A 12,322-nucleotide genomic window follows, 5' to 3' on the forward strand; every position below is an offset into this window, starting at 1 on the left:
TGTAAAGTATCTTCTAAGGAAGGTTTTCTTTGATGAGGATATGGTTGATTTTGTGGGGCATGAGCTTGGTTTTGTGTGTTGTATTGGTGCCCTTGATTCATTTGGGGTTGGTTTTGTCTCCATGAAAAGTTCGGATGGTTTCTCCAATTTGGATTGTAGGTGGATGAAAATGGGCTATCATTTGGTTTCCCTTAAGAATGAAGAGCATTGACCTCCTCAAAAAAAGCTTCTTGGTAGGAAGGACATGATTGGGCATTATGGCAAGGACTAGAACATATAGAATAAACATCTTTTCTTGGTTGTATTGGAGAGTTTATAGGTTGGCTTATGGTTAAAGCTTCTACTTTTCTCGCTAATTTATCTAAAGATGTTCTTAAGTCTACTTCTTCTTTTACTTCATACCTTCCTCCTCTTTTTGGTGAATTAGTTGACCTAGACCTAGGATCAAAATAATTCCATTGTTGTGAATTGACAGATAAATCTTCAAGGGTGTCCCATGTCTCTTGTTCTTAAAATTTTAAAAAATTTCTAGTATGCATAGATTGAATCATTTGACGATTAGAGGGAGTCAAACCATTATAAAAATATTTTATAAGTCTCCATTTTTCAAAACCATGATGATGACATTTTAATAATAAATCTTTAAATGTTTCCCAACATTCATAAAACTCTTCATTATCTTTTTGAAAAAACTCGGAGATTTTTCTCCTTAGACTATCAGTTTTAAACATAGGAAAAAATTTAAGTGAGAATTTATTATAAAGTTGATCCCATGTAGTTATAGACCCCGTGGGAAGGGAATTTAACCAAGCTTTTGATTTTTATTTTAATGAAAAAGGAAACAATCTTAGTTTGATCGACTCATCAGAAATTTTTTGAAATTTAAATGTTGAGCAAATTTCTAAGAAATCTTTGATATGCATGTAAGGATCCTCTCTATCTAACCCATAAAAAGATGGCAACAATTGAATGATTGCTGGTTTAAGCTCAAAATGATTAGCAAAAGTTGTAGGTAAAACAATGCATTAGATGAAATAGGTGCAAAATATTCAAGCAAAGTTTTTTCAGGCACAGCATTTTCATCAACAATATTAGCAATAGGTTCCATGATGCTCAAATTTTTACTAACACCTTCAATTTCAAACAATGATAAACGTCTTTTTACTAATCGTTTTTTAGAGTTACGTTCCCAATGATGCATACAATTTTCACAAACAAGGCAACAAGGGTAATCTCAAACAATCAATTTTCTGATGTGGAAGATCAGTTAAAACCGTAACCACAGAGCATACTTAGAATTTTTAAAGATTTTACAACAATATAATTTTTATGGTTTACTTGTCCCCAGGCCTATTTGATTCCACTTACTCGCGCACTACTAACAACTCCCCGAGGTTAATTAGTAGAGGCGGATTGAGAATTTTGTTCAAATTTCCTTTAAGCAAAAATTGCTTTTGGTGAAAGGACAAGATTTAGGTTTCTTTTTTTTTTCCAAGTGTTTTTCACAATATTACACTAAAATATTATAGAAGACAAAGAAAAATAAAGCAAAAATTAAATAAGACTAAAATTTAGACAAGAGTAGGGAGGCATAGCATGCCATCAACCATAACAAAATTAAGGTAAAAACTAGGAGGCAAAATTGCCATCAACTAGCTAGGAGGCAAAATTGCCATCAACTAGTAATTTGCGGAAATTAAATAAAATAAAAATTACAACAATATAAATAAAGAAAATTACAACACATGTTAGGAGGCACAAGTGCCGTCAACTAACAAAGATATAAAATAAATAAAATTACAACAAAATTATAACAAAATTAGGAGGCACAAGTGCCATCGACTATAAAAATTAAAAGGATAGATAGGAGGCACAAGTGCTGTCAACTAAAAAAAACAATAAATATAGAAATATAAGTATTTTTTTATGGGTGGTAGAACCGTCCCAAATTTTCTTTTTATCTTTTTTTTTTTATAGTTTTTATAGAAATATATATTTTTTAGTTTTTTTTAAGTGCAAAAAATTAAAATAACTAGTGGAAGAATTTACTAACCTTGAGATAAATTCCGTTTCTTTTCTCTTGCAACTCCCCGGAAACGGCGCCAAAAACTTGATGTACCCAAAACGGGTATGTTTTAAAAATTTATACTCGCAAGCGCACGAATCGTATATGGAATATAGTGTTCGTGTAAGCACGAGATCGAACCCAAAAGAGTTGTCTAAAATAAAAAAGAAAAATATTTTAAATCAAAAGTAATAAATTCTAACCTAGCTCCAAAGATTGATGAGTTTTAATATTATGAACATAAAATAAAAGATTGAAAAATAAAGCTATTTAAGAGAATAAAAATAAACCAATAATAATTTGAAAATAAGTGTTAAAAGAAAAGATTATTAAGATACTAGAATCCACAAAGTGTAAGTTTAATAATATTTATTAGTATATTGATTCCCAAGTTTTAGTGATAATTAAAATAATTCAAACTATCATTTTCCAAAAAGATTTATAATTTTAAGCACAAATTTCTTATAAAAAGATAGGATTTTTCTTCACTTTTCAAAATTATAATTTCAAAGCATTTAGTGTAAATCAATCTAATGAAATAACAAATAAATCAATGAACATTATTTATAAGGCAAAACATAATATTTTTGTTCTAAGCATGGATGTGTACAATTTAATGACACATCTTACACAAAGAATATTATGTTTAGGCACTAATGAAGAACAAAGTGTAAATATGTTCTAACAATCTAAAATACAAGATATTTAAGATGAAAGAAATATATGAAGAAGAAAAATCCATAAACTTTGTTGCATTACAAGGGAAATCAACATACAACATAAATATTACCTAGTTACAAGTTGCTTCATCATGATCTTAATAATCTTATGAAAAAGATTAGAAGCACATAACTAGAGTAGAAATTACAAAATAAATGACATACATACTTGCAAAATGCTCTTGAAAAACCAAAAATAGAAGAGAGAATGGTAGAGAGAAAATAGGAGAAAAGAAGATAGTAACAAAAAATTAAGCACCCTAAAATGGTCTTGAAAGTCCATATTTATAACCAAAGTGAGTTTATTAAAATAATCAATTTAAATTAATTAAATTGATTAGATTAATTAAATTAAATAAATATAGTATGTAGAGGTAAATTATAGGGTGTAATGATGATGTTGTGGTGAAAAATGTGGGTAAAAAGTTGGCATTTTGGACATAGGGGACAAAAAGTACACTTAGACAATTTATGGGCTCTAGAAGGGAAATGGCAGCTGGGTTTCGGCTGGGCTTGGGCCTGAGGCTTCTGGGCTTGTGGAGTTGGGAGGCATAGCTGATTGATGAATCTTGATGATGCTGGGCGTTGGGGTGATGTTGGGACAGGTGGCGGCAGCTGAGATAGCCAGGCATGTGGCTTCGGAAGCTGCTGAAGGCAAGTTGGCAGGCGGGTGGCATTTTGAGAGGCATGGGCCTGGAGCTGGAAGAGGTTCGGCTGGGAACTGGGCAGGCGAGCTTGGGCCGTGGGGACTGAATGGAGGACAAGGCTGGGCAGGTGTTGGGCCTGGGCCACGGCTGTTGCTTGGCTGGGCCATTTCAAATATGCCAAATTTTCTTTGCTTTTTCCACAAAACTACCACCTTTTCTTTGATTTCATTGCTTTTCAAGAGCCACCAATGAAATAATTTTCCTACAAAATAAATTATAAACTAAATTAATATTAAATATTTCCATTAATAAAATATACCAAATAACTCCCATGAAAACATTAATTAAAATTTAATTTACATAACATTTAGTTTCAATAAAATCATATTTTTAGCATTCAAACTAATAATACTAATTTTAAATAATTCAATTACACCATAACACAATAAACTATCTATAAAAACATATAAAAATCTATAAAATTACAATAAGACTAATAAATGCAAAATTACTTAAAAACTTAATAAATCAATTAAGAACTTAAGAACTAAGCAACAATTAGCACATAAAAAGTGGTAAAATAACTCTATTTTGTAGAGTTATTAGTGCACATTTGGAGTCATTAGAGCACTACAAGACTTTCTTAGAATTTTCCTATCTCATTCAATAATTCAAGGACATATTTTCTCTAAGACAGAAAGATACATTTTTTACTCCGAGTGACCTCAACTCCCAAGAAATACTTAAGCACCCTCAAATCCTTCATGTGAAACTGAGTATGAATGAAAGATTTAAAAGATGAGATTTCTCTAGTATCATTTCAATTAATAACAATGTCATCCACATATACAACTAATAGAATGATACCAACGATTAATCGTTTATAGAACATAAAATGGTCAGACTTGCTTTTCAACACACCGAATTTCTCAACAACCAGATTAAATTTTCTAAACCAAACATAGGGACTTTGTTTAAAACCATATAAAGATTTTCAAAGACAACAAACTTGCCTTGACTTCCCCTGAGCAACAAAACCAAGAGGTTGCTCCATATACACCTCCTCTTGAAGATCACCATGAAGAAAAGCATTCTTGATATCCAGTTGATGTAAAGGCCAATGATGACTAGTTGCCATTGAATAAACAACCGAACAATTGTCAACTTTGAAACAAGAGAGAAAGTGTCAGAGTAATCTACCCCATAATTTTTAGCATAGCCATTCGTGACAAGAAGAGCTTTCAATGAGCAATTGACCCATATGAATTGACCTTAATGGCGAAGACCCATGTGCACCCTATAGCATGCTTTCCTGGAGGCAAATCGACCAAGCCCCAAGTACCATTGTCATCTAAAGCATTCATCTCCTTGATCATTGCATTATGCCAACTAGGATGATATATGGCTTCACGAACCACTTTAGGAATAGATATAGAATCAAGAGAAACAATAAAAGAGAAAGAGGAAGACGAAGAAGACAAGTGATTATAAGAAACGAAAGAAGAAATATGATAAGTGCACTAATGTTTAACTTTTTGTAACACAATAGGAAGATCATCACTTGGGACCGAATCTGATGATGGAGGAACACGTGTAGGACATGAATCAAGAGGTTGATGCCAGGAGTAAACCTGAGAATAGGAGGCTTGACATGAACTAGCTCCGAGACAGGTGATGGTCCCGAGACAGGGACATAGGACGTGATAAAATAGATCAACAAATTATCATCCCCCCTGGCGAGTTGTGATTAAGGGTCAAAAATGCACGTTTATTGATTTTAATTGTCAGAATAAATTAAGTTTTAATTAATATTTTCATGGAATTAATGTGATATATTTTATAAATAAGAATATTTAATTTGTTTTCATTTTGTAGGAAAATGATACAATTTTGGTTGAATAAAATAAAGCAAAAAGAAAAGGAAGTAAAAGTGGAAGAAAATGAAGAAAGTTGGAATTTTGAAGAAGTCAAGCCCAAATTGAAAAAGCCCAATCAAATTCATGAAGATATCATGTCACCAATCAATGCAATTTCTTCTCCACCAATAAGGTTGGTCCCATGGAGGAGTATGGGACCAACCTTAGGTCGTGGCCCTCCCTTCTGGAGGGTGTAGTAGCTCCGGGTCTTAGGCAGTATGTAGAGGAGTCCAGTTCTGAGGTGGATCTGGACCTAGAACCTCCTCTCATTCGTGAAGTCATTATCTTAGAATCCCCCGTAGAAGCTTTGGGGCCGGAGGTCTTGACAATAGATTCCTCCTCTAGCTCGGAGGGTAGTGTAGAGTCCAAGAACTTTACTTAGCTAATTGTTAGTAGTATTATAGTATGTTTAGTGTTATCTTTGTTACTATGGATTTTTGGTTCAGACCGGGAATTATTTGGACACTCATAGTAGTACTTATAGATTTTCTAAGTTTAATCTATAGTTTAAGAATATTAAGTATAACCTAAGGTTTGATTATGTGACTGATATTAAGGATTATATTTATTATATTATAAGGTTTAGACATCAACCAATAGGATTTTAAGCACATGTTATGAATGGTAATTAAGGATTAAGTATTTTGGAGGATTAAATTAAATAAGGGTAAAGTTTGAATGTTATAGGGTCAGTCAACAGCTTTGAGTACGTTGAGGGCTTAGTCAAGGCTGTTTACTCCATTCAAACTTAGCTAAAAATGTGTAATTTCGTGTTTAAATATTCAGCATGTGCCGATATATCGCAGCTAGAGGGGGCGATATATCGCAGCATGTAGATACGGAAAACACGAAACGATGCACGGTCGCCTCGGGCATACTGGCCCAGGCGATATATCGCCTACAGGGGGCGATATATCGCCTCCTCCAGTATGTTTTCAAATGTTTTTGAATTCATTTCATCTCAGCCATTCAAACTCCTTCAACAGTCCAGCATCTTTTGAACTAGTCTTCAGCTTCTGCTGAACGATTATTTAAATGATTTTCATCTAAAAAGCCATTATTTTTATTCAAGTAAAATCAAGATACTTTCATTCCCAAACTCTATAAATAGGACCTAGTACCCAGCCATTATTCACCATTTGCTCTAAGTTCAGAAGCTGCTAGTGTTAAGTGAGTGTGAGAGTGTAAACACTTGGTTTGGGGAAAAACTATAAGCTTAAACAGCATAAGCTTATCAAACACTTTGGGAAGTGAGTTCTATAGTATTTCGGTGGAGGTTAGATTGATCTTGCAATCTTTGAGGTAAACCCAAAACTCTAGTTCCTTTCTGTATTTTATGTTATTTCCTTTCTCCAAAACCTTCTACTCAGTCCCCTAACCTTATTCTTATTTTTGGTTAGGGAATCCAAGCTCTTAAGCATATAAGTCGGTAAGTATGTTTTTTTTTATGGTTTAGTCTTTCCATCTCTTTCATTTCATCTCCTTTCTTTAGACTCACTCTTTCTTATGGTTTTAGGAGTGTTCCAAAAGTCCCAACTCAGTCCATAATCCCGGTAACTTTGGTAAGGAAAATAGGCTAGAATCAATATGTTATGTGTTTATGTTATCTATATGTTTTTTTGTTATTAAAAGTGTTATGATATGTATATGTGTATGTTTGTAGGCTTGGGCATATGACCCATATGACTAACAAGACCCCAAATGGGTAATGGGCATATGACCTACTTAGCTAGTAGGACCCCACTAATCCCATGGGCATATGCTTGTTTAGTCTATGGGACCCCAAGTGATAATGGCCATTATAATAAGTGTATGTTATATGTAATATGTTAAGTCTTTATGTTTTCTTATGAAATTATGTATATGACTTTGTGTTAGATTTTCCTTGCTGGGCATTAGGCTCACTCCTTTCTGTTTATGTGCAGGAAAATAAGCTTAGAGGCGGTAAGATTCGTGATGCTTGGAGGATGTGTATCGATGATGAATGGAGTCAAGGGTCCGAGCGTTATTCGATTCGAGGATGTAGTCTCATTTTATATTCTTTTTATGGTTTTACATGTATTTTCCGCACTATTATGTAATGTCTTTTATTTTTTTTAATCATGTTTTGTTTTTAAAGACAATGGGATCCCAAATCCTTCTTAGCATTCAGTTTATTTGTAAATAACTCTTATTTTGCAAGTTACTCAATAAATTATGGTATTTTCGTAAAAATGTAAGATTTATGTATAGTTTCGTTAATGGTCCAAATAGTCTAGATTAGTGGGTCGTTACAGTTGGTATCAGAGAAAACGGTTCCTTCGCATGAAGTTCTCCTCGATACACATGCTCAAAGCTCCGAATCGAACTGCCAAGTAAGTGTTTAAGTTACAAGTTACAAGTTACAAGTTACAAGTTACTTTGCCTATATGTATAGCTAACAACTTTAGTGTTTATGTTTCAGTTAAGAATGAATGGAGCTTTAACCTACCAAGATATCCGAGCCATTAAGGCCTTAAAAAGAATAAGGGAGCCAAGAAACACCGTAGGAGCCCTAGAAAGGATTACTCGAAGGTTGCTTTTGTTTCACCAAGCGATAGGTGGCCTTCAAGAGGATAAACAAATAATGCTAAGATCAACGGAACAATATGTATTAGTAATTAGGTTGTTTAAAGATTTCCATCCTGTAATAGCAGCCTTAGAAGAAATATGGGAAGAAATGCGTGAGGAGGATGAACTACCCTTAGCAATGAGATACTACTTCCTCTTAGTTAGGTTTACCGCGAAATCTGAGTTTCAATTCACCAATGAGCAAAAGAATAGGATTCTCACCAACCTTCCTGTAGGACGTTTTGATGCTCATGACAATGATGATTATGAACAAATAGATGATGATATGCTAGATGACGGATCGGATGTAGAAGATCCCGATTTTTAGATTAGAAGTTTTTAAATGTTTGTTTTATTTTGATTGTAATAAGTGAAATTGTTTTTCCAAATGAATAAACATGCTATTTGAATATCATGTGTGAGTTTGATTTTTTTTACAATCATAATGAATACTAAATAAAATGAATAATGACTAAGTTCGGTGAGGGTGGATACAAATCAATGAACCTGGTTTCCTTATTGAGAGTTAGGGGGCCTTAGTAGTGGGAACGATTTTACTGATCCCAGCCCTCCCTCAATATGGTTAACTTTGGAACAAAGATAAGTTTCGAGCCTGAGAATTAAGTCATATAGGATTATTAGAAACACACTTAGAAAATAAAGATGACTTGTTTTTTTCTAAGTTTAGAAACTCACTCTAATAATAATAAAGACCTATATAATCTTTCATAAGAAGTCATAATAAATAGGTCCGAGATATGTTTGTTTTAGAATAAGTTTTTGCCTTAGAGCCTATTAGGAAAAAGTTCTAACATGTTTCTTTTAACTGTTAGAACTCTGCTACGATGTCTCTCCGAAGATCTGCTCGCACCAACGGGAACGCTTCCAACGATGCTCCAGCGACCAATGCGGTCCCTACCGTTCGTCGAAGGGGAGTGCGTGCTACTGCTCGCCGCAACGCGCCGGCACAGCCAGCTGACAACACTGCAGAGATTGCCAGACTGCGACAACAAGTCGAGGAACTTCTGCAGCAACAACGCCAGCAGGCTCAATCTCAGCCTCAGCCTCCGCCACAACCGCAGCCGCAGCCACAGCCAATGGCCCCAGCACCCCAACAAGTCGGTCCATATGGGGGATGGCCTATGACGAACTACGCTCCATATCCTGTACAGCATATGGAGCCAGTGTACGAGAGGTTCCGCAAGCAGCACGCTCCGAACTTCGAAGGGACTACGGACCCCTTTGAAGCAGAAGAATGGCTAAGGAATGTGGAGCCGATCCTAGCCCACATGAACCTCAGTAATGCAGACCGCATATCCTGCGTCTCATCTTTGCTCAAGAAAGATGCCAGGATATGGTGGGACTTGGTCCAGCAATCCTATGATGCTGCCACCATGACGTGGACCCGATTTGTGGAACTCTTCCACAAGAAGTACTACAATTCAGCGGTACTTGCTACGAGAGTTGAGGAGTTCACCAATCTGAAGCAAGGGAATTTAACAGTGGCGGAATATGCTCGTCAGTTTGATCGCTTAGCCAAGTTCGCGGCAGAGTTAGTTCCGACCGATTATCTGAGGGTGAACAAATTCGTGAGAGGACTCCGACCAAAGATTGAGATGGGGGTGAAGCTAGCAAACCCGGGAAACACTTCATATGCCGACGTTCTTGAGACGGCAATTGAAGTAGAAAGGTTGTAAGCCAACGTGAGCAAAGAAGAAGCCAGCAAGCCGGAACCTAGACAGCAGAGCCAACCTCAGGCCAGTCGGAACAACAATCAGTCCAGCAACAGTCAGTCCAACAACAACGGTAACGGACAGAAGAGAAGGCATCCTGACAACAAGCAAGCCGACAACAATAAAAGGGCACGACCAAATAATGGGGGAAATAGGTCGGGCTACGTGGAATACCCGCCATGTGCCAAATGTCAGAAGAAGCACCCCGGAGAATGCCGTGCCAACACCAAGGAGTGTTTCAACTGTGGTCAAGAAGGGCATCGTAAAAGAGACTGTCCTCAGCAAAAGCCGGAAGGAAAGAAGGACGAAAAGATGGTTCCTGCTCGGGTTTTTGCTTTAACCCAAGGAGAGGCGGATGCTAGCAACAAGGTGGTCACAGATCAGGTTTCCATCCTCAATAAATTATGTCATGTATTATTTGATTCGGGAGCCACCCATTCGTATATTTCGTTAGGAATGATAGATAAACTAGACAAACCTAGTGAAAGATTTAGAACTAGGTTTGCAACCGAGTTGCCTTCGGGCAAAGTAGTTCTATCATCACGAATTGTACGAGGCGTACCAATCAAGATTGAGGACAAGGAACTAGAAGGAGACCTAATAGAGCTGGTGATCAAAGACTTCGACGTCATACTAGGCATGGATTGGCTAGCACGGCATGGCGCAACGATCGACTGCAGACGCAAGAAGGTGACATTCGATACTCCTGACGGCCAGAAACTGTGCTTCATGGGACAAGCTTCAGGACTACGCACACCGTTAGTGTCATCTCTCAAAGCTCAGAGAATGATGGAGAAAGGATGCCAAGCATTCTTAGCCAACATCACAAATGTGGAGAAGGAGACATCACTTAAAGTTGGAGATGTTCGAGTCATACAAGAATTTCCAGAAGTATTTCCCGATGACTTGCCAGGATTGCCACCAACTAGAGAAATAGACTTCACGATAGAATTAGTACCGGGCACCGAGCCTATCTCTAAGGCACCATACCGGATGGCACCTACGGAACTCAAGGAGTTAAAGACACAGCTACAAGAACTCCTAGACTTGGGTTTCATTAGGCCAAGCCATTCACCATGGGGAGCTCCGGTACTATTCGTGAAGAAGAAGGACGGAAGTATGCGCATGTGCATAGACTACCGAGAGCTGAATAAAGTAACAATTAAGAACAAATACCCGCTACCTCGGATTGATGATTTGTTTGATCAACTCCGAGGCGCAACTGTATTTTCTAAGATCGATCTACGGTCCGGGTATCATCAGCTCAAGGTAAAGGGAGAGGATATCCTTAAGACAGCCTTTAGGACTCGTTATGGACATTACGAGTTCTTGGTTATGTCTTTTGGTCTTACTAACGCGCCAGCCGCGTTTATGGACTTAATGAATAGGGTCTTCAAAGACTACTTGGATAAATTCGTCGTTGTGTTCATCGACGACATTTTAATTTACTCCAAGGATGAAATAGAACACGAGGAACACTTGAGGATGATTTTGACGCGATTAAAGGAGCACCAACTCTACGCGAAGTTCAAGAAATGCGAGTTTTGGCTCTCACAAGTGGCGTTCCTCGGGCACATCATATCAAAAGACGGAGTTGCAGTGGATCCATCGAAGGTAGAGGCCGTGAAGGATTGGCCTAGACCAAAGAACGCGTCAGAAGTAAGAAGCTTCTTAGGGCTAGCAGGTTACTATAGAAAGTTTGTAGAGGGCTTTTCTAAGATAGCCACTCCACTCACCAACCTGACCCGGAAGCAACAAAAGTTTAACTGGAATGATAAGTGTGAGGAAAGCTTCCAGTTGCTTAAGGATAAGCTTTGCTCAACACCAGTACTTAGTGTCCCAACACCCAACGACAAGTTCGTTGTCTACTGTGATGCATCAAAGTTAGGATTGGGATGCGTACTGATGCAAAATGACAAGGTGATAGCCTACGCCTCACGTCAGTTAAAGGAGTATGAACAACGCTATCCAACTCACGATATGGAGTTGGCAGCGGTGGTCTTTGCGTTAAAAATCTGGCGCCATTATCTTTATGGAGAACGGTGCGATATATTTATGGTTTGACTTTATTGTTACTTCTCTTTAACGCATTTGGTGAGAACTTAGTTTATGTTGGTGTTATGATTGACATCTTATACTTTTTAGGAAAAAACATCTGTTCATCACTTTGAACCAACTTCTAAGTCTTAGGACCTGGTTGTATCTAGGATATTGATTTTAAAAACTTAGTTCGCGTTAATCTTTTATCGATATCTCGTACATCGAACAATCAATTTGAACTAACTTCTCAGTTTTCGGACTTGGTTATATCCAGGATATTGATTTTAAAAACTTAGTTCGCATCAATCCTTTATTGATATCTCGTGCTTTTTTAAGAAAAACATTGATCAATCAACTTGAACTAACTTCTATGTTTTCGGACCTGGTTATATCAAGGATATTGATTTTAAAAACTTAGTTCGCGTTAATCCTTTATCGATATCTCGTGCTTTTTAAGAAAAACATCAATCAATCAATTTGAACTTGTTTACCGAGTTTTTCGGAAACGAATACGAACGGAATAATAAAAAGATAAGAACTGTAGAAGTGCAGAAATGTAAATAAACAAACAGTGTTTTTACGTGGTTCAGGCGTTAACGAGCCCTAGTCCACG

General features: G+C 36.8%; 1 non-coding gene across 1 annotated transcript; it reads left to right on the top strand.

Moving 5' to 3' along the window:
- Positions 1-609: 609 nt before the first annotated feature.
- On the top strand, positions 610-716 carry LOC133798994 (small nucleolar RNA R71). Its single transcript, XR_009876204.1, has one exon. It is a non-coding gene; the product is annotated as a small nucleolar RNA R71 (small nucleolar RNA).
- Positions 717-12,322: the final 11,606 nt, after the last annotated feature.

The sequence above is a fragment of the Humulus lupulus genome, chromosome 8 (assembly GCF_963169125.1).
Source record: "Humulus lupulus chromosome 8, drHumLupu1.1, whole genome shotgun sequence".
Classification (NCBI taxonomy): Eukaryota; Viridiplantae; Streptophyta; class Magnoliopsida; order Rosales; family Cannabaceae; genus Humulus; species Humulus lupulus.